Consider the following 24,038-nt stretch of genomic DNA (forward strand, 5'->3'; position numbering starts at 1 on the left):
TCCCTTACCCAGACTAGCCCAACATGGTCCTCCCCCCTCCCCTGGCACTTTACTACCTTGGCACACCCAGCACTTGCTCACCACAACCGTTCCAAAAACCCCACTCTTGCACTTCTCCCTTCACCCCCTGCACTTACACTTACCACCTTGTCATGCACAGTAGTATTTTCACATGGCCAATATACCTTCTTTGTTCTACTTTTTTGATTCCCATGAACCCAATCTTGTCTTGTGGCGCCTGGAGACTCCTGTGTATAGGCGCCATACAAATGTCCACCAAATAGTGTACACATTCCACGGTTCTTCGTTCTATGGACGGGGATGCGTAAAGGGGTTACGTGAAAAACTACAATTAATCAAACTGCGTGTATAACTCACCTCAGATGGCACTTCTGACTAACAGGCATCCGATACAATTTTTTAGACTACGTTGTTAGCAGGCGGTGGAAGCCGACCAGTTTCAACAACGCGTGCTTAAAACATTAAAGTGTTTCAGAAATACTAAAACCTTGCATTGTCAAAACAAACATGCTGCCCTGCCTTCCCCCACCCCTTAATCCCCCTCGCCTCCCCCCACTTTTCCAACAAACCCCATCGTATAGCTCTAGCCATCCCAAATGTGCCGGTTTGTCATGCCCTCGGTACCCGCCACAACCCAAAGCTATCATTTGCTTCTGTCCCTTTCGGTCAGTTCCACCGGCCCGACCGCCACTGCTCCCAACCTGCTACTTGACCCAGCGAGCGCAGGTAGACTCCACCCGCCGATTCAAGAGACCCCATCCCCGCACGATGGCCTGATGCTTATGCCCGCGGTGGCTTTCGCGGTTTCCCTCCGGCTCCATCACCTCAGATGCTAGGTAAAAGCGACACACATCATGGCCGCCAACAGTCAGCGCAGTTCTTCGCTCTTGCCACGCTCTGCTATTGGATCGCCGAGACGCCGAGGCCCTACGTAAGTCCTCCTTGGGGCTTGTAGTCCGCACGCCCTATGGCGCACGTGGCTTCGGATAGCGCCGCTGCGTAGTAAAAACTAAACTATCCAGATCTCCACGCGCTCTTCTCCCTTGGCAGTCCTGCCCTTTGTCCCTCCCCCGCCCCCAGTCTGGAGAAATGATGTCATTGTTAGAAAGCGGGGAGATCTCCTCTGCATTCATTGTGCATCTTCTCCTTTCTGCACAGAATAATATTGCACAGGGGGAGAGGGAGGGCAAGCGCAGAAACAACACAGGGCAGGCTGGGCAGCAGCATAGGGGGAGGAGAGCAGGCAGAGCAACAGTGCAGCCAAGGCACCAACAAAACAGTGCAGAAGAGAAGGAAAATAACCAGAAAGCAAAAAACAAAAGGCAACAGCTGCATTGGGAAGAGTGCGGGCACATCAGCAGAAGCAAGTAGAATAGGAGCAGCTGTGGGGAAGGACTGGCATAGCAGCAGCTGAAACACAAGGCAACAGCATCACTGGAAGTAGCATAGCCAGCAGGCACAGAAACTGCAAGGCGGGCGCAGCAGCCAGCGCACAGCAGCCCGGAGACGACAGGCATATACCAGGAGCAGTCGCGGCATCTCCACCACCCACCCATGTGCGACAACTGATCTGCTCGGGACCCCGTTCTGTTTCTGCTGGGGAGACCCTTTTGCAGGTGAGCCCGGTGCAGATCGGTGATTGTTTCTATACTGTTGTTGCAGGGTGTGCGGGCTCTGGCACTATGCGTGCAACTTGTGTGTGGCGGCTCCGACACCTTTCCAGCGTCCACGCAACGAGGCTTTGGGATTGCATGTGCGACTGAGGCACAATCCCGTATCAAGCTGCCACTGTTAACCCATTTAGATGTCATTTTCTGGTGACGCGTCTGGGCGATTTATATGGAATAACGGTTTGCTTATGTTATTGCTTTCCCAAAGATGCCTCGGATGCTCTGCCGTCTGCAGGCACATGCCCGCATTATGCACGCGGTAGACCCCCAGGGGTGTCCCCCTCTCTTCTTTGTGTTGACAATGCATGTGGCGCCGCAGTCCTCTACCGTGTAGCCAAATGTGCAGGAATTGTGAATGTGCCGTGAACTTCTACGTTCAAGCCAGATGCTTAGAGGTGCGATGTTGGAAAAGTATTCTCTGCGTGTCCAGAAGTGCACATCATGCTAAGTCCACAAAAATACGCCCTAAGGTTATTTTTACGTGGTGGAAAGAAGGCGTCGCGTGTGCTTCTCACTTTGCCTGGCAAGCTGCTCTTGCTCCCACCACGCTGGCTCATGCGCCAGCAGCTACTCTTTATTGATGCGCACAGGAGCAGCAGGCGTGTTCCGTGTGACTGCGTGGCGACATTAACGAGAGAGAGAGAGAGAGAGAGAGAGAGAGAGAGAGAGAGAGAATATAAAAGGAATTGCTGGGAACCAAGTGTCCCTGGCACAAATCCCCCCCTGAAGAGATTCAAACGGCTTCTTGCGTCCACATCACTCTTGAGAGCGCAATTCCACCAATTAACCCCGTGTTATTTTCAGATATCTGACCTGTAAACATATTTGACAGCAGACATACGTTAATGATGAAAAATAGGTATATCTGTCGGATGTCTGTGTGTTTACCTTGTTTCAGTACTAAACTGGGTGAAGATATTAATGTGGCTAGAATCACCTCAGATGTGGTTTTTATTCTGTGGTGAGACTAAATATAGAGGAATGCGAAGCTTTTCCCTGTGTGCTAATGTATCTTCGGTGTCATGAAACGTGTCCTTAAATGGGCTACCATTCAAGTTTTGTACCTACTTTGCCAATGTGACAGTTTGTAATCGCAGGTTCTGCTCAATGTGTCCAGCCACAGTTTTCATTTAATTGCTTGAATTATACCCACTGCCATTTCCATATATACCAGAAAAAACACGTGGCTTGGCTTGTAGGCCTAGCCCTAACCCCTTTGTATCTCAGTTGTTCTACCACACAACCCGTGCCGTGAATGTATTTTGCACTACGTTTGGGCTGAGTCGGACTGGGGCATAAAATTGTCTCAGGCACCAACAAAAAAGTGGCCCACAGTTGCAAACAGGACTTAATTCCCTTTGTGACGCTGTTGGAATAAATAGTACCCAAGGGGGAGGTTCTTGATAAAATGTGATGCAAATTGTACATTTGAAAGAATATTTATTCAGCCACACTGGTCAAAACTCTTAGCCGCATAGTGAAGTAACTCATCAAACTGGCCCACATTGGCCAAAAAAGTGCCCCACTTTGACCCAAAAAACGGGCCCACAGAAGCATGTTGCATTTTTGGTTCGCTCATGGGCCTAGTGCCCTATAAACCAGCCCATGCCTGCATTTGGGCACTGTGTACAATACTCGTGAGAGAATCACGATCAGTGGTAATTCAAGTTCTTATGAGTCCAGGTATTTAGATGTCGCAGTTAAGTGAGGTTTTCAGAGGAAAAGTCACCTAAAAGAGGGAGTATTACAAACATGTAGCCCCTCGTTTAATGAGGAATTATCTATAACCCTTGCATATATTGACCCTTGCATTACTTAAATAACTGTCTGGAAGCCTCTGAGAAAGTGTTGTTTGTGAGGTTTAAGTAGAGTTCTGCGAAGAGTGGTTCCATGTAGTGATCTTCTTTGGAGATGGGGCCCACTTTAACCTGGATGCGGGAGGGCAGCAAGCAAGGTTTGTAGCTATTGTCTTTGGTCTGCATACCAAGATGGTGACTCAGGGACTGATTGACCCCAAGTCAGTACGACCGGTGAGGAGAGATGGGCGTATGAAAAGGATGCCATGATCACCCCACCGTCATCGCATGACGGGGCACTCAGAGTGCCTGATTACAGGCCAGTCCTGGGGGCCAAAAAGTTCTACCAGCTCTGAAGTGTCCTCCAAGCAGACCCAAAGTTTCAGCATAGAAAAGGATACCTTTCTCCTTAAGGGAAAACACTTCCACTTCCCTTCTGTTCACTCAACTTCAGCAACGTGTGTCTCGATCTACAGCTGATGCCCATCAGGCCCATATCTGCATCTGCTACCTTGCACGTGATTCCTGCAGCTGAAAACCGGAGCAAATTTGCTCATGAGTAAATCTCTGTGTTTCATCACACATTCCAGGGTAGCAGGCTTTGGGTTGAACCAAACCTTTCTGCGTTTATTCTAGATGAAGGCTTTTCAGGGTCCGTACCCCAATACTTATCAGGGGAGGAGTCTTGCAAGCAAATGGGTCAGTGGGCATAGCCGACATGGAGAACTGTATAGGAATCTCTGCCTTTTAGCTTTACCAGGGATTCTCCCATATGTCTCCTCTCATCTGTCTGATCTCACAGCAACTCCCTGAACTACCTCATTCCTCCACCCACCATATGGTCCTACCTTTGGCTGAACTGCTTTGCCAGAACCTTCCTGCTCTACTCAATGGGTTTCCCTCTCGCCTTCTCTTGGTTACTCCTTTGCTACCTGATGCTCTCATGTCTTCCTTCTCTCAGTTTGTTACCAGCTGGTCTGCCCTGGTTACTCTACCTGCTGGTACTACCTTCATCCCTCCTGCTCCTCTAGCTTTTTCTATCTCTGGAGTATCCCCATCTCGCCTCGACATTACACTTCCAACCTCATCTGTATCACATTCTCTGCCATCTCCAGCATGTGATGTTTGTTCTCCACCTTCTCTGTCTCATTCTCTTCTCCTGATGTTGCCTCCTTTGAGCCACTTCCAGCTTTTGATGATATCTCATCCTTCCTTTCCCTTCGGTTTTACCACATCCACCCTGATTCTTACCCCTTCCACTTGACTTCTACTCCATTCTCCTGATTGTTGTTACCTCCTCCTACAATCACCATCCTTCTGATTTTACCACCTCCCGATTCATCTTCCCAACTCTTGACACACCCTTGTGTGCACTCTGTCTCTCTGATATTCCCACCCTATGTATAACCCTCTTGTCCTGCACCACCTCCTACTGCTTTCCACTTCTACCCCTATCCACTTTCCTCCGTCTCTACGGCTTGTGCAGCCTCTGCTACTCTTTAGTCGTCTCCAAACGCAAGCCTTTTGCAACCCACACGGTGCAGCTGTGGATGTGTTTCTTTATACTCTTATTGCTGTTTGCACCTCTAGCTTGTACTTTGGTGAGGCTGGGGTTGATTGTTGCCCCTGTATTACAGGGCTGGGCCGAGCCTATATCTGGCCTGCCATGCAGTTAGTTTTCCTCCTCTGACCCTTCCTATTGCTGACGGCGCTGAGCTGAGGTCTGCTGTACTTCCAGAATGTGAATTAAATGATATAAACCTTCTAGGTAATCAGCCTACTCTATTCCTTCCCTCAGAGTACGGGGGTTGCAGTGATTTGGAAGAATCGTATCCCTGGCATGAAAACATTCTGCTATGGAACAATGCTTTTGTCGTATTTTCCACATAGGGAGGTAGTTGCAAAATGGCATCCACGGAACTCCGGACTTGACCGAAGGTCGTTGGGACCCTGTGAAATAACTTCCCTGATGTTTCTTGCAATTGTATCGAGACACACGTTACTGAAGTTGAGTGAACACAAGTATTTTCCCTTAAGGAGAAAGGTATCCTTTTCTATGCTGCAACTTTGGGTCTTCTTGGAGAACACTTCAGAGCTGGTGGAAGTTTTATGCCCCCAGGACTGGCCTGTAATGAGGCACTCTGATTGCCACTGTCATGTGATGGAGGTGGGGTGACCATGGCATCCTTTCCATACGCCCTCCTCTCCTCACCAATTGTAATGACTTGGGGGCAATCAGCCCCCTGAGTCACCATCTTGGTAGTCCCCAGAAACAGGCAGAGGGCCTCATCACAAGACTTCTTGCAACGTATAGGTTCATCAGGTATTTCAGGTTTCTCGATCGCCTTTTCAGTTGGTGTGTAACAACAACCAATTCAAATATTTCATGAGTAAAATGTATTCTCTATTTTCGGAAGCATATATCTTTAGTAAAACAATCCATACATGAGGAAAAAAGAAACCAGTACTTCCTCAAAGTCTCTCTGTTAGACTAACCTTGCCCTCCTAGTTACCTGTCCCTCAATGTACATATGTAACAAAAGAATCATATCGTCCAATGTAACCTCACTGACATGAATTGTATGTAACTAAGTATAAGCAACACTGTAACAAGCGCCACGATGCCTTCGGTCTGCTGTGCGCTCAACAAATACGAATAAATAAATAAATAAATTAGACACAGATCTGCTGTATTTCAACCATGTTGGTGTGCTTGCTGCCCAAAGATAGCAATTCAATTACCTATGCATGCTATACTACTATGTTCATACAGACTTCTCACCTAGGATTCTGGTAGTTGATGTGTCTGGATGGGATAGGCGGTCCCTTGAACAATGTGTCGCAGTGTTTCACCTTTGCTGGATCACCACCTGAGTCCCAACTTATCCATCTTGCCAGGTTGCAGCATCGCGTAGCGTCTCTGCCATGCTGTATAAATGTGCAGTTGAAGCTCCATGGGGGCTTGTGTCGGATGTGAGGTCGAAGCTCTGTGGGTGGCCGGTAGTAGCCTTCTGACAGGGTCTCATTAAAGGCAAATCGTGGCTTTTCATTGTTGCAAATGGACGTTAGCGAATCTAGAGGTTGTCAAGTGTGGAAGAGCAATATTTTTAGGCCCTTCTTTAATCATAAATGGTTTCATTCCTATATAAGGTCCACAGGTTAATTGTTCCATCATTCAGGGCCATTGACCAAAATAATCTTTCCTTCAAAACGTTTTTAGGCGATGGGTGGGTGTTAAGATGGATTTCTACAATCTGCCCTGGTAAACAGATTATAGAAGGCCACCCTAGTTCTGGAGAACAGGGATACTCTGAGAGGTTAGCCAAACCCAATCAAGGTAAGTGTGGAAAGTGGTCAAGGCGTAGACTCAGGAGAAAGTGAGTGTGGTCAGGGATCTACAATGAGTCCACACAGTGCAGCACACAATAATTTCACTTAGTTAAGCACAAACATACTCTCATTTATTATAGGCCCAAAAAACTAACTAAAAAAATGAAACAAGCAAGTGGTAATATTACATAACACTCAATTATCAGACATATATACAGTCACCTTTAGGTTTGTAGGAATGCATACAATAACTTAGCAAGTAGAAAGAAGTTGAGTAGTGATGCAGTAGAATGAAACCAGGTCACAAGAATTATGCACTGACTTTATAAATCCAATCCCTTTGATGTAAGGGGCCTTGTGCCTAAAAGTCACAAAGCTTCTTCTTAGGAGAGGGGACAGATGCAGGAAGAGTTCTTGTAGAGGTGAAATGTTCCAGAAGATAGTAAGAAATACTACAGGTAGGTAAAATCACTTTTCTATCCTTTAGATGCCAGCTTCCAGATCCGACAATTAGAAAGTGATGGAATGGAATAAACAACGTTTATTATAGGGGGCGAGAGAGGGGCGGCTGAATAATTTGCGAGTACTCGCCCCCCTGACTCTGATTTTCCCGGTACCTGGGACTTGCTGGCTGTCGATTTTCCTGCTGTTTGTTCCAATGCAGGAAGTCCATGGGTCAGAGGATTTCTCTAGTCTGCTCCTGGTGCAGGATGCAACCCTTGGCGAAGAAGCCAAGCAGGATTCAATGATGCAGGGCTCTTCTGATATACTGTTGATAACTGGACATTATCTTAATTATTGTGTGTATTGTTTCGGTCCCCAACCCTCTGTTGTGGCAGGCCAGTGTCTCTATTGAGTAATTGTCACACTTTGCCCAAGGTGGCAGTGTATTGTTGTGGATGGAGGCTTAGTTTTAAAAAGAGGTGCAAGAGTTTGTGAAGTTTGAGCCATCTGAAAATGCTTAGCTTCAACATGTGGGGTAGCTTGTTATGGGTAGGACAGGCATTTTTCTGTCCTTGTATTGCTGCTGCCTGCTAATGATTGTAAAACACACTGCTCTTACCAGTGACAGAATCAAGAGGTACTCCATCCAAATAATTGGCACTCCGGCCCCGTTGCCCATTTCGCGCACCCCTAGAAACAGCCCTGAAATGGAGATGTAGTCTGTTACCTAAATTGCCAGCTTTGGAGCAAGGAGATATGACTTTCAATCGAGCCCCCCCCCCCCTCCCCCTCTTGTCTAAAATGCGTCATCGTCATTTGTGGGCAGATACTTTCATCCCCCCTGCTTCCAAAATTGCGATTATTTTTTGGGAAAAACCGCAGGATTTAGTGAAGAGATAGGCAGGGTTGATCTTGCTGGTGTTATGATCTAAAGATTCATAGCGGGCAACCTTTTTATAATGTATCTTTTTTTTCCCCTCCAAAATGTGCATACGTGGAAGTGTAGAAGAAATCCAGTTGTGCTGCAGATAACTACTGGAGCTGCATTACTTGGAACGAGCCAATTGTTTCTGTTTTATTTCCTGTTTTGATCCAGCAACGTGATCTAAAAAAAATGGTCAGCCTTGCCAAAAACTCGAAGCTGGCCGCAGAATCCCTTGTTGATCGAAGACAGCGAAAGTACGCACATCTCGCACGGGATTTTGGAACAGTGCTCTCTTTGGCCATTTAGGCCTGGGGGATGATTCCTTGAAAAAATGCAGGCATGCTCGCACAGGTCGCTTTGATGCTGAAAGGGAGCATTTCTGCCTTCCTTCCTCTTGAATGCACATTTCAATGGAGCCCAGGCCCCTGCCGGCCCCATTATTCTCCGGAACGTTCTAGTTGTGAAAGAACTGTTGCGCCAGCTTTTCTTCTTGGTGCGCGGGCTGACCTTTCCACGGCAGTAGGAGAAACAATGAAGTATTGCTCAGCATGGCTGTCCGGAGTGCAGGCATGCAGATGCCGCTGGAGAGGCGTGATGCAAGTCACTTGGGACAACTGATGCTTTTTGAGGGTTTAACACCAACCAACTCTGCTTGTTATAGGACCCACCCTTTCACTGTTAAAGCTCCTTTTAGATGGCAGGACCTTCTGCCATGACCAGTGGTCGAAGTGGGCGGGAGTGGTGCTCCTCTACTTTTTTAAATCAAGTTTTACGGTTCCTATACTTTTATTTTAACAAGAAACAGTTCCAGAATGGTTTCATTTTCAAATAAATGTGTAGGAAGAGGTTGAAACTTTCCCTTCAGTGCACTGTGCTGAACATTCCCTTAAACAGCAGGTGCCATTGTTTGGGGGTTTTTTATAGTGTGTGGGAGGGGGTGTGGTAATGGGGTTTGTGGGGAGAGGGTCAGGCCCGCAGGGAACATAGTTCCACTACTTCTTTTCATGCACGTCGACCGCACTGGCCATGACTGCGATCACCACATTCCTTTCGTGATTTAACTTAACATGAGCTCAGGATAGTGTTGCCATGTGTGGCAACATGCTCCATTACGCTCAAGTGATGCTCGCCCAGTCTCTGGTTTTAGGTCTGGCTTGAGCAAGCTGTGCTTGCTGCCAGAGTTTACGAAGATAGTAGAGGGTGGCCCTGCTGCCAGTCAGCTGCTCCATCATCCATAACCAACACATCCAGGAGAAAGCTCCGTAACATTGGTGGCCATATTAGTGGTCAGTGGAGCTATTGAAGTTGTTGAGAGATTTGCTGAATGTAGCTTTAAATGGTCTGTTTTCTGTCAGTAATACATTGATGTGTTTTCCACTTGAATGATGCATTAGTTTGTGCCTGTGTTCTTTTTTAAAAAAAATTATTGTTGCTTATGGCTGCATCTGTTTGCTTTGTCAAACTGCATATGACATAAATTCCCAATTCATAATGGAAGCTGAGCAAATTCTGCATGCCTTTATTTTTCGGAGCAGCGTGCAGTGCTTTAATGGGCTCCCTGTACAGTCCCCCCCACGACCCCAGGGCCCTCTTGCTAATGCCCCTGCATGCAAAATTTGAACACCTTGGTGGATTAAAGGTGTTCAAACATTGCTCTCAGTCACCGTGCATTGACGAGCAGATGTGGTGCTGGGTGTCGAGCAGGCAATGGGCACTTGCAACTCTAGCATTTCTGGACAACCAAATTATGATCACACACACACTCACACGTGTCCTTCAACTCCATGCACACCAGCCATGAACAGCTTGTCCCCTTACCCCGACACAGAAACTCAGTTTTATCACAGTTTTATCACAGTCCTGCCACGCCACCCCACCCCTATATGACGTATCCAACCCACAGCAGCATGCAGCATGATGGTGCGGCATGCAGTAAAAATGTTGCTAACAAAACTGTAGCCAGTGAAAAAATCAGGGTGAAAATACCTCTGCAGTGAAAAAGTCAACACGCAAAAAGTAGTAAAAAATGCAGCTGAGAAGCAGCCAAAAATGCAGTGCAGCTAGGGTACGTGTTAGAGTTAAGGAGGGTTTAATGAGCTTGTGATTTTATGGTTTAGGTTTAGAATAGGGTTTAGGGTAAGGATAGCGTTTAGGGTTGGAGAAAAGATTTTGATTAGTGGCAGGGTAAGGGCTCAAGGTGGTTGTGGGAGGGCTGGTGGTGTTGGGGTTTGGTTATTGCTTAGGCTAAATTAAGTGTCAGGGTAAGTGTTAGTTATGGCTTATGGTAAGGCTAGGGCTAATAAAGTAATGCTTGGGGTAAGTGTTAAAGGGATAGGGAGGTTGTCGAGGCTGGTGATGTTGGTGTAGGATAGGAGTTGAGATTAACCAAAGGGTTAGGGTAGAGTACGCAAATGTGTAAGTGTTAGATTTGTGGTTAGGGCAGTGGTATTCAAACTGTGGGTCGCGACCCCCTAGGGGTCCGCCGGTGCATCCCAGGGGGGCCCTGAGAGCTCAGCATGAAAAAAGATTTTTTTTTTTTTTTTAGATTGGAAGAAATGGGCAGGGGTGGCCCACATGGGCGGGCTGAAGCATGAAACTGTCTCAGGCAACAATGAAAAAGTGGCCCACAGTTGTAAATGGATATTCATTCCTTTAGTCACAGACTGGGCCTCATTACTACTATGGCGGACCAGTAACAACGGTGCTGGTAAGCTACCGGCACCGTTGCTACCATTCCGCCATAGTAAGAGTTGTGCTCGTGGGTGCTTGACAGCCCCCGCCAGGTCTGACCTCAGCTCGTCGGATGCACCGGCACCGTTATTAACGGTGCCGGTGCATCCGAGCTCCCCATTCCCATTTGAGCCATATGGGGCTCAAATGGGAATGGGGATCTACCGGCACCTTCAAAAGGGCAATTATCATGTCCGCCTAACTCGGCATGACCTAGTAATTGCCCATTCGCGGGTGCCAGACCCGGATGCAACTCCAGTGGCAGCCGTGCCGGTTTTACCGGCACAGCTACCGCCAGAGTAGTTATGAAGCCCACTGTTTCAATAGTACCCAAAGGGGTGCTTTGTGTTAAAATGTAAGTAAATTGTGATATATTCAGCAACAATGGTCAACATTACTAACTGCATAGTTAAGTAACTCATCAAAATGGTCCACATTGGCCAAAATGGTGGCCCATTTTGATTGGCCCAAACTAGCATTTTACATTTTTGGTACAGGCATTGCCCTATAGGCCTGTCCGAGCCTGGCGGCTCATCCATAATGGCAAGAGGCGCCCACCCAGTGGCCCCTCACCCATTATGGAGGAGCTAAGGAGCCAGCCCAGTGAAACAGTGAGCACTCCCTCAGCTGCTTTATCCAGCTAATGGAGTGCTCCTGGGCTGGCTGAACTGTCAAAGGGAAACGCTGTTTCCCTTTGACAGTTCAGTTTAGTTCCCCAGCCGCACATGCTCACTGAGCCATGCAAGTGCTGGGGCGTTTTGCTTCGCCAGCATTGCATAGCTCATTGGAAATGCTGGCTGGGGCACTGCATGTCTGTATGTCCGAGGGGGAGCTCCTGCGCCTCCTCGCACATACGGACAGAGCAGCTGGAGCAGGCCGTTTCAGCACCCACACACAGGCCAATGCAGAAGGTACGTTTATGTTCATTGTTTTTATTTAAACATGTGTATGGATGCGTTATGAGTGAGTGTATGGTGATGGATGCTCATGTGAATGATAGAGTGATTGCTGTATGAATGTGCAGCGCCTTGCATATACACATAATCATGTTCATTGTGTTAGGACCAGTGGGGCCCAGGGGACAGGGATGGTATCTTTTTACCGGACATCTATCATTCAAAACCCTCTGCCTTGTCCACAAGGCTTTCTGGGGCCTGGGTCCAAAATACCTTCAGCTATTCCTCCGCAAATACCTCCCCTCTCAAGCTCTTCACTCCTCTACCTCCAACTCCCTCAGGGTCAGTCGTTTATCAAAGAAACGAGCTGGGGGTAGATCTCCGTCTTCGGCTGGGGCCTCCCTCTGGAACAGCGCCCTGCCACTCTAAAACTTGAGGAGAACCATCTTTCTTCCTGCACTTATCAGACCTACCCTGTCTGCTGCCTTAAACGTAGCACTTGCAAATTGCTGGCTGCACTACCACTGTTTGTTGCCTTTATTATTTATTTATTGTTATTTATCTGTTTCTCCTCTGCTTCGCACTTTCCACTTCTCCCCCCTTCCATGCACTTTTCCCCTCACACTTGCGCGTTCTCAATGTCACTGGGCCTAGTAAGATCGCTGTTTTATTCTCCTCTGTTCCCCTCCCTTGCCTTGTCACGCTCTGAAACACTTGTGTACGAGCGCGATAGAAATAAAATATCAATGCCTGCCCCCTGGACTCCCAGCAACAATTGCAAACTGTTTGGCTATTTACCCATTTTTTGTTAAAAGTATGCTCTACAATGCAACATTTTAACCTATTATTTAAAAAAAAATTCACAGGGGGAAACCCCCCCGAACCTCCCCTTAATGCCCCTCCACTTAAAAAAGATTCACCAGCCGCCACTGGCCCTCAGACTGTGTTGGGAACGGGATGGGGGAACCGAGGGACTATGGTGGGAGCACAATGGGCGGGAACCATGGGATAGTGATGGGAGCAGAGTGGGGAGAGCCCTGGGTGTGTGATGGGGTGGGGAGAGACCAGCGACTGGGTAGGAGTGGGATGAGGGAGCCCAGCGACTTTGATGGGAGCAGGTGACGGCGCGCAATATATACTGTCCATTTGGCATTTCTGGGGGGTCCCGACCTGCCCAGATTTTGCTCAGGGGGGCCCTGGCCAAAAAAGTTTGAAGACCACTGGGTTAGGGTAAGGCTAAGGTTAGGATTAAGGCAAGGGTTTTGGATTAGGGCAAGGATTATGGAATTTGTGGCTATGAATAAGGTTCACTGTGCATTCTCTATTTATTTTGTGTTTTGTTTTGAGTCGCATGCAAATAAAGTGCTTTAGCGTGCCGAAAGGTTGCTGTTCGGTAAGGTTTCATTGTAGAAGAAGGGTTGCAATTAGAGTTAGGGTGGGGGTTAAGAATGGAGTTAGGCTGATTGTGGAGGTTTCATTAGAGGTTTGAGTCATTGGTGGGATTACAGCCTTGTACATTTGTGTATTTGAAAATAGCTTTCGGTCACCCTATCACTGGTAACATTTTCACACTTTGCGTTGTTTGTATAGAATGACTACTTTTTTGAAAACTGGGTTTTGCCCACTACTTTTTCACATGCCTATATTTTCCTGGGGACATTTTCACATAGAACTGATGGCGCTGTCATTTGCAGCACAGTACACGCACACATCTGCCCAATCCCATTTCTTTTTACAATGACAGCCAGCATCCATCTACCCAATCGTGCTTTTCGATCCATCCTCCATCTACAAAATGAAACGTGTCTATTTATCCATACATTCATAAACCAACTCTAACATTTACATAAAAGCCAGAACCCGCTTCTTCCCTTTCCATTGTGGAACTCGACGACATGGAGTTTCCCACTATAAATGTTGGATTTCATCTCCCAGAAATCACAAGGAGAAACAAACACGACTGGGCGAGATTCTTGGAAATGGAATGCTGTTAATTCGGCCTGTTTGCTTTGTTGCATATAAAAGTACCCCGTATTTTTAAGGCTATTGATGATCGACAGAAACCTGCAAATATAAAAGCCTTAAGACTTCACGTTTTAACTTGCTATATTTCTGAATGTTTGATATTCCTCTGTTTCTATGTTGGGTTGGTCACACGATAGATGGCTTTGTTTTTTTTGCCACCTGCTCGCATGCTCCGACTGGCCTGTAGGGCGATAGGGTAATGCCCGAACACAAAACGCAAAATGGTAGTGTTTTGGGGTCAAAGTGGGCCACTTTTTTTTTGGTGAATGTGGGCCAGTTTGATTAGTTACTTCACCACGCGGCTAGTAGTTTTGACCATTGTTACTGAATAAACATCCTTTAAAATGCACCATTTGCATCGCATTTTATCAGAAAACTCTCCCTTGAGTACTAGTCAGTGAGTCACAAAAGGAATGAATTGCCATTTACAACTGGAGGCCACTTTTTAATTTGTGCCCGAGACACATTTATGCCCCAATTCGACCCTGCCTGCTTGGCTCTACCTTGTGGCCACTGCGACATCCCTGCTCGCCTGCTGATCGCGTGAGGACTTACTACTGACTCCATGTGTAAATGCGCCGCCAGAAACTCCAGCACCAGCGGAACAGACAAGGCTGGGAAATCCTGCACCTAATAATGGAAATAGTCAAAAGTAAATGGCAAAGCCTGCTTTATTAACAATCCACATAAAGCCGGGGCAGCAGTAAGTCTACAAGTCTCAAGAGCACTCTGACGTTTCAATACAAAACCAATGAATTATACATGTAAAACACGTCATTGCAGGCGTAATATCATAAGCTTAGTTACAAAACCGTACGGGTTGAGGGACTTGTCTACATATACAATGGACAGGGGTTTTAGTCTTTTTATTAGATATAACTATTTGATGGCTCCACCTGAGGCCATTCCTAAATTGATAAAGGTAAGAAAGACATCATCTCAGCAACAGGTAATTGGCTAATGCAACTGTTACAGGGCGGCAGCACATTGATAGTTTTGAACTGGTTGGCATCTGTCTTACCAAAAATGAGCACTTGGCAGGTCATCGGCACATGAGCAAAAATAGTGGTAGGGGGAGCGAAACACAGGAGCTAATGAAGGGACACTGTTTTCCAATTATAGGCCACGTGTGAGAAGACCACATATTGAATTAATATGCTTGACTTTTACTGTGATATTAGCTCATATTAATATGGGTGTTATTAACCCCTTTGGCCACTGGAGACTTAGTCGATCCGTTCTTCATGCAATATTAAGCTTCTAATTAATCAGCACCTGGCATTCAAAGTCTGTTTGTTCGCATGGGAATTATTATCTTCTGTTGTCTTTGGGAGCTATCCCAACCTCCCTTATTTCACAGTAACCTTGGAAGGAGGCCTCACAGCCACTGTCTGGTCTGGTCAAATCTGTATTTCAGCTAATTTAGCAAGTCGAGTCTTCCTGCAGACTCAAAGCTTCTCATTCACTCTAATGCAACTCCGCTGTCCATTTTATGCAAGATGGTCACTCATTACTATTGAGTTTCTACGTTTAGCAAGCTATATGTGTATATCTTTGTGTTACATTTCATATGCTGCAGGCTACATTCTTTGTGTCTAAATGCACGTTTGACCTAGTGTTCGTGTTTCTTCATGGTGAGTGCATATTTGCTTGTCTATTGTACTCTCCTATGTCAGTCAGCAGTGAGGTCACTTGTTTTCTCCATCTTCAGTTACATCAGGTCCACCTCTTCTATTGATCTGGTATAAGACCGGTATAGTTGCCTTAGTGCATAGCCTCTCTCTCCTTCTCGGTATAGAGGGGCAGTCACCCTGAATGACGTATTCATCTGCCTCTCGATACATGAAATTTAGCCACACAGGTACCAAGCTTCTAGGAGCACCCTTTTTATCCAGTGACCGGATTGGTAGTGCATCCTTGCTGGATCCTCAATTCAACAACACTGGGAGGAAGAGAGATGTTTCCAGGTGGATTTTTGGTGCAAATCGAAAGAGAATGTGATTAGCCAGAAGATGCCTTGACTCTCTTGAGGGATCCTGCAGAATCGGGCAACATAATACCTTGATTGAGTGCAGTTGGTCACCAAGATGGGTAAACCAGGCATATGAAAAAGGTGAACCGTCTTCATATTATATATATTAAGAAACAAAACCATGGCCTCTGCAAGTCTAGTGACCCCTTTGTTGAAAGAATTGGTAGCCTTTCTTGCTTTATTATCACAAGTGAATAACATGGAAGGTAACAATGCCTTGTGTCAAATGGCTTAAGGCAGCTTTCATGTGTTTTCTAAAGCCTTGGTTGAAAGAATAGATGGCATGCAGGTAGTAGAAAGCGATCTGCCCACCATCACTCGACTAGCTGGGAATATACTGTGTGGAGTTAATCCAGTGAGAATTAAGTGTTGCTATTTGAGTGAGGAATGGCATAGAGGTATCTTGGTGCACAACCATACAGCTTAAAAGTATAGCAGACTCTACTTAGAAGAGAAAATATTTGATCGTTTTCCTAAAATTGAGTAAATTTACTATGTGCTAGGTGGGGGTTTTGAGAGTGTTCCAAAGTTTTATTGCAATGTAAAAGAAAGTTCTAACTGAGCCGCATACTTGTTCAATTCTGGGCACAATACATCATTTAGAGGCACTAGACCAGGGATGTCCAACTCCAGGCCTCAAGGTCCATATCCTGATTTTCAGGATACCCCTCATTGATATTCATGAATAAATTTGCATCCGATGATTCTAGATGTATGCAAATTACTTCTCATGAATATTAGTGAGGGCTATCCTGAAAACCCGCCAGGCTTCTGGCACTGAAGGCCTGGAGTTGGACAACCCTGCATTCGACCATAAGGCAGGGGAACAAAGTTCAATTTGCAATCTACTAGCCAGCCATAAAAAGTCACTAGCCCCCTCAATTCTATAGATATAGAAAGCACACCATTTCCTACAGGCCAAGCGCTAATTATCACTAGCCCGTGGCTAGTGGCGAGTGTACATTTTTCACCCTGCTAAAGGTACGAACTAAAGGAGGGACTTTTAGGCGATGTTTAATATACGATGGAGTTAATTCATGAATGGATTTAAGTGCCAGCGTAAGGTTTTGAAATGTAACACAGGACTTCACAGGGAACCAGTGAATTAGAAGCTGAAGGGAGTTTGCACCCTTTTTTCCTTCTTCTTGTGTGACTGCTTTCATAAATTTGATGATTTTCCCCCAACGTGGTCTTCTAGACGAGGGGGGGATAGCTCAGGGGCAATACATTTGTTTGGAACCCAGACAACGCAGGTTCGAAATCCCAGTCCTGCGCTTATAAACGAATCTCTGGTATTAAGCGCATTATAAAAGAACAATTCTTATTATGTCCTCCAGTTGCATTTCTACCCACTTCCCTGTTTCAGACACATATCACAATATTATCTAGTCCTTCGTATTCTGGTTGTCACTCCTCTCCTTGCTCAATATGTATCTCAAACAACTAGCTTCTATATCCAGCCTTCTTTCATATTTTACCTTTTGACTCTCATACCCTGGGAATTCCATGATATAATGCTGCACCGTTTCTGTTTGTCCACACTACACACCTGGGATCCTACTCATGCTACATGGATCTGACCCTCAAAGGTCTTCGCACCGAGGGCACTGCCTTCCGTTGCCTTAAATATCGGTGACTAGACAGTTATGCAAAATAAGTATGCACAAGACTACTAGCGTGAATACAGGGTACAGTCTGTCTGATTGTAATCTGAAGCCTCCCAGACAATTGCCCAACAAGTTTCCTCTGTGCTCCTCTAACTGCATACCTGGATTAACGGTGGATAGTGGAAAGGGAAGTGGTGTTACAAGGATTCCAGCCAGAGGTTCCATTCTTATTGTTAAGACAGCCCAAGAATCGATGGAAAGCTAAACCAATTCACCTGCTGATTTTTCCAAACAAAAACTGCATTAGCATCTTGTGGATATACCATGACATGTTGATAAGGCAAGCCATATTGAGGACATAAAAGTATCGCTAGATATAGCATCATGGGAAGACACTATAGATTGTGGCAGTTCTCGGCTTTGCTGTAAAAGATTTAAGCATACAAACCCTGCTGCCAACTACAGTTTAGTCTCCATTCGGCTCTATAGACACTTCAGTTCTCACTTCAGGGATGGCTGTATTTGGAACAAAAGCAATATTGGTGGCTGCAGCTATTACAAACTGACAAGAATAATGGATGGTTTTCATTTAGATGAAGATGATCAAGTTTGCTGTGTCTTGCACCTCATTCTATGCACGGCTATTATTTTACGTTGAACATCTTGCATATGGTGTTCAATTAATTGCACATATTTAATGTTCTTAGATCAGGTATCTTAATGTGTAAATGGTGAGCAAAGTCTTTCACAAGTATTAATCGTACAGTATTTTAGATGGGCAGCTTGCAGCGTGTGAAAACTCAGTCCGAAAAGATGCATTAGACGTTTCTGTATTTATTACCAAGTCTTAGCACGCCATACCCAATACAACCTGTGGTTCTGACCAATGTGCACAAGTCTACATGTGTTTCATGTCTGATGCCTCTTCCTCAGGACTCATATTTTTTATATTACTGGTTCTCAAGCATGGCAGCGTCTTTCTGCTCCATGTCTTGAGGTGCTTACTTGAATGCGGTTAAAGTGCAGTAAGTGTATGGGAGCGCCTTCTAGTAGGAGTGGTGATGCCTAATCAGACACCAAATGTAAAATGGCATAAATGGGTACAGGCAGCCCTGCAGATAAGATGTGTATCTGTCACTTTTACACACTAAAAATAGCCAAATACTCCCAAAAAATAAGAATAGGAAGTAGAAATACTCCCCGCAAAAAATAGCAAATCGACACATAGGAACTTAACCCACACATCTCCATTGATATGTCTGGACCAGTAGTGCACGTAGTACCATACACCGAAACTACTATTGCTGCCTAATCCGAAGAGGCCAAAATGTAGCTTTTAATATGCATGAATAACTAGCTGCAAATAAATATTCCACACATATTCAATTTTCCAGTTTGAACAGAGTTTCAGTAGCTTATGAAATACTCCAATTGAGAATGGGGTTTACTTTTTTACTCCCTAAAAAATTATTTTTCTCCCAACCTTTAAAAATAGGGAGTACAAAACTCCCACTTCAAAATCTTATCTGGGGCACTGGGTACAGGGAATGAATCACAGTCTAAGAGATCTGGGAGCTTAGTGGAGACTACCGTGTTTTAGACGGCTGGGAATGGGGCAGACGATATCTGATGCTAAAAGCTACACACTGTTTTTAGGTAATGAATGTAACTGTATCTTGAACATAAACAACACTATTATGGTGACTTGCCACAGACTACAGCAAGCAACAGCATTAAATGTGAGCCATGCCACTGTGGTCATCCCGTAAACAATTAATAATTTCCATCATGTTCTTTTTCGGAGAGCAAAGGAACACTTTATGGTTTTCTGAGCCCACAACCGTTCCTATGTGGATTGCCATTTTTTTGTTTGTACCGTCTTGTTGGCACACAAGGCATATTTCTACCGAGCCAATCTCTAGAACAAATGAAACTTTCAGAATGGAGAGTGTTGTACATCTTGCATGGAGAGTCTTGTTCTGTGGTTGAAGGCAGTAGTTATCCGTGCAGACAAATGTGCTAAAATATTGATGATTCTTCTGCTGCTATTTTTGCTGATGCTGCTTCTGAAGGCATATTATAAGAACAGAGCATTTTATTTGAGAGAGTGAAACAATGTATCTGTGGTCTGTAATGGGTCACGTGATTCCCATAGCTTGGACGTATAGTAAGTACATCTTAGCTTACATTAAGTGCACTATTCCATGAACCAGGAGAAAGGGACTGCAAAAATAAATGAGTTGCACCCTGTTATGAAGACACACTCTGTGCCAGAATCCAGGCACTGAACCTCTTATAGCTGGATCGTTAATAATGTATTGTGAAAGACTGTTGGGAACTCTAATGAATGGTTTAATGGCATTAAGGTATGAGCGTTATCGCAATTGTTCATAAACAAGTATGTATCTTTGTTCTATACACCTTTTGTAAAAACGTGACTCGCTGTGTTTCGAACCCAATGCTCTTCCTCAGGACTCCAGTAATGTTGGACAATAAAATTGAATAATGAACCCTGTGTCAGTTATAGCGGGCTCATAATCGCATTGCAAAAGATTATATAGCAGAGCATTTCTGCGATCATCTGGCCTCTAAGATGCCTTTTGTTAAGCAGCTGCCAACAACAACAACTTATTCCAAAACACATTATCACTTAAGTGATAACTGCATTGGGCTCAGCAGCTTTTGTATGGTTCTGAGCATCTTTAATGACATCAGCTTGAAATGCAGAAATGAAGAACAAATGTGAAAATCTTTTTCAAAATCTAGCATGCAGAGGTTTGTTCCCTCTATGTTTCTCACAACCCCTCCATTTAATAAATCAATTGTGTAAAGTATCGGAGAAGGCCTTAAGAAGACACCAACTGGCAAAGACCGTGCAAGGTTATTTATCTGGTTTGTAGTCAAGGTGCCCTCTAAGGGCAGTCTCTCACCATCTAACGTGGGGATGGGCAGTCCCTCCCTTTCCGAGGTGTCTCTCAACCACAGGCTTGTCACTAGGGATATTCTTGGCTGTCATGATTTTTTTTGTGGCTAGCAGTTCTGTAGGGGATTACAAATGGTGGGTTCTCAACAGCCTGAAAGGCCTGCACCAGTGTGGGTCTAGCTTATATATGAGAGAGTTGGTTTGTGATCTGGGATGTGCTTATGTATCATATTCTGGGATTTGGAGTACTGGGATCAGAGAGAACAATGAATCCAAGTTATGGCCACCTGGGTGAATTGGTTGCACTTCTATCTGGGTGAAGCCCAGGTAATCCATGATGTCCACTCCAGGGATCGAAATTCAGATTGAATAAGCAGGAGCTAAAGGCAGCTCGTGTGGATCTAGCATTTACCAGTGAGCAGGAGCCACCATCGGGGACTGAGGAGCAAGTACAAAGCGTTCTGCAAATCCATCTGCCACATAAAAGGCAAACTTTTGTGTTAATTATTTATGACCCCTTATGCTTTATATTGTGTAGACAAGTAATAATACCTATTTAGATTGTCTTATACCCACAGAGTGTATGCCACATAGGTTTTTTGTTCGGCACCATTTGGCATCTGGAGCCAAATGTAGCTCCCGTAGCTGTTGGTGTCAAGCTAACCGGGCTCTTCTAGGCTACAAGCACTCGCTAAATGGCTCTAAGTGCCCCTCAATTCCGAACCCCACCACTATGACACCTTGGATCTATGTGTCGGGAGGGTTTATAAACCCAGATGTTCAAGTCTTCAGCAATAAAAGCACTTTTTGAGCTTTCAGGGATCTAAGGGTGGAGATTAACAATGTCTCATAGGGCCTAAAATGGAGGCGAGTGAGGCTTTGCCTGAAATGACCACGGACACAGGTTGCTAAGTGAGGAAAACATTTGTTATGGTCAGAGGTTTATTAGATTTAACACATGTTTAGGCATCTTATACAGAAATGATTGACATTTTATACATCAACATGATTGTCCCACTCCTCCATAAGCCAGTGATGGGTAAGACCACAGCAGTACCATGCCACCTTTACCAGAGAATGGCTGAAAAGAGTTTTATAAGCAGTACAAGCATATTCCGGCTCCTTATTTGCTTCAGATGTGGTAGGAATCATTGGACACAGGACACTGTCCATTAACTTTGAGAGAGGCGGTGATCACACTACTACTTAAAACTGGTGAAGCCGCCAGATGAACAGGGATTTTATTGTTCCCTATCATTCTTTTTTTTTTTAAATGTGTTTATTTATAGCAAGGCAGTATAGGTTACAAACAGTATCGGGTGGCAGTATAACATTGCAAAGAAAAGATTCTGGCTTTGTGTCCCTTTCCCCCATCATTCCGGTTTTCCCGGGCCAGAGATTCAGTCTATCACCCCCGCCTGGTGTGTACTCTCCAGGTCCCCCAGGGCCCAACGGGCGTTGATTGGCTTGAACGTCATTGCAGGAAATCGCTGATCATAGTCCAGCACTGGAGCCCATACATTCTGGAAGCGGTGCAGAGTCCCCGCTCTCGCAGCGGTGACCTTTTCCGCTATTAAAATGTCCCACAATTTTCCCCACCAGTGGGCCAGGCAAGGGCCGTCTTGCGACTTCCAGAAACGGGCCAGAACTGTCTTGCCCGCCAAGAGGCATTGTGTGAGGAGCTTAGCCCTGTTGCCGGAGCGGGGGTAGATTCCGGGGACCGGGATCCCCAGTAGGACTGTCTCAGGGTCCAGTGGGAGGGCGGAGCCGGTGACTTGTTCGATGACTAAGAGACACCTGGTCCAGAATTGCTGGATCTTGGGGCATGTCCACCACATGTGGAAGTAAGAGCCTGGTTGACTGCAGCCTCTCCAGCAGGCGGGGTCCATTTGCGGATTCATGTGGTGGAGTCTGAGAGGGGGGTAATACCAGCGCAAGGTAAGTTTATATGCATATTCTTTGTTGGTGACGCAGGTGGAGGAGGAGTGGGTGCGGGACCATATGTCTACCCAGGTTTGGTCATCGAACGGATGGCCTAGGTCCGCCTCCCACTGAGCCATAGATCGAGTTTTTGCCGCCAGAAAGTCCCCCGAGAAGCATCTATATATGGCTGAAGTTCTTCCTCTAGCCGGCAGATCCGCGAGGGTTAGCTCCAGTGGAGTTGGGGGGCGGGTTGCCGCCTGGAGGGTCTGGGGGTGTGAACACCAGTGGCGGAGCTGGCAGTATGTGAACCTGTCCCTCTCTTGAAGCCGAAAAGTTTCCTTGCACTGTTCGAAGGTCCGGGGTCCGTTTTCGGAGTACATCTGCCCCAGGGTTTCAAGGCCCCCGTCTATCCAATTCTGGAAGTTGCGGGGGAGAGATCCCGGGGAGAAGTCGGGATTGTGAAAGATCGGTGAAAGGGGGCCTCGGCCCCTCGGGATTCCCTTCTGCTTTAGAGCCCAGTCCCAGGAGCTTAGGGTCTGCTTTGTTGTCAGTAGGATGTCCTTCCAGCGCGCCCTGAGAGGGGGTTGGATGTGAGGGAGGAACCGGAGGGGGAGCGGGAGCTGGGCTTGCTCCAGTTCCACCCATCTTGGGCGGGCTGTGCTCGACTGCCAGGCGTGTAGGTGTGACAGTTGCGCCGCTGCCCTATAGGCCTGCAGGTCCGGGACCCCCAGGCCTCCCAGCCTGGCGTTACCAATCAGGGTCTTGTGGGGGATCCTGGCCTTTTTGCCTTTCCATATGAATTTCGATATCTTCCTCTGTAGGTCGTGGAGGGTCTGGGTCGGGAAGGGCACCGATAGGGATGAGCAGGCATAGAGAAACCTAGGGAGCAAGTTCATTTTGACAGCTGTGATCCGGCCCATTAGTGAGATCTCCTGCGTGGTCCAACGCTTCAGGTCTCCCTCCAGCTCCTTGATCAGTTTGGGAAAGTTCGCTTGATAGGTCTCCTTTGGGTTTGCTGGGATGAAAACTCCTAGATAGGGGATCGAGTGGTCCCGCCATTCAATCGGGCACAGACCCGTTAACGCCTCCTTTTCCTCTGGGCGGAGGCCGATTCCTAGGGCCACTGATTTGGCGAAGTTGACAGTAAAGCCGGTGACCTCCCCCAATTCCTTTATTTCGGCCAGGGCGTGTTTCGCTGAGGTACTGGCTTCCGTGAGTGTCAATAGTACATCGTCCGCGTAAAGAGCGATTTTGTGGTGGGACGGGCCCACCTGAAGTCCCTTAATGGATTCATTCCGCCTGATCTTCTGGGCGAAGGGCTCCATTGTGAGGGCGAAGAGTAGGGGTGACAGCGGGCAGCCCTGCCTTGTCCCACAAGACAGAGGTATCGGGGCTGAGTGGGCGCCATTGATCCTGAGGATAGTTTTAGGCTGCTTGTAGTTCGCCAGGATCATGGCTCGGGCTGTGGGGCCGAACCCAAATGCTTCCAGGGTGCATTCCAAGTAGGACCAATCGACTCTGTCAAAAGCTTTGGTTGCGTCCAGGGCCATTAAGGCAAGGCCCTGGGAGTCGCGGTGGGCGATGTTCACTAGGTTCAGGGTCCGCCGAATGTTGTCCCCTGCTGCTCGGTGAAGGATGAAGCCTGTTTGGTCAGGGTGGATTATTTCCGGGAGGATAAGTGCCAGGCGGTTAGCCAAAATCTTCGAGTACAAGTTG

General features: G+C 46.4%; 1 protein-coding gene across 1 annotated transcript in view; it reads left to right on the forward strand.

Moving 5' to 3' along the window:
- Nucleotides 1-1,148: 1,148 nt before the first annotated feature.
- The window catches only part of RAB30 (RAB30, member RAS oncogene family), a 352,385-nt gene continuing 329,495 nt past the window's right edge, over nt 1,149-24,038 (forward strand). The window contains exon 1 of the mRNA XM_069639874.1: nt 1,149-1,637. The gene's annotated coding sequence lies outside the window, so the exon portion shown is untranslated. The remainder of the gene's footprint in view (nt 1,638-24,038) is intronic.

Source organism: Ambystoma mexicanum, chromosome 7q (assembly GCF_040938575.1).
Source record: "Ambystoma mexicanum isolate Mex_15411 chromosome 7q, UKY_AmexF1_1, whole genome shotgun sequence".
NCBI classification, from domain to species: domain Eukaryota; kingdom Metazoa; phylum Chordata; class Amphibia; order Caudata; family Ambystomatidae; genus Ambystoma; species Ambystoma mexicanum.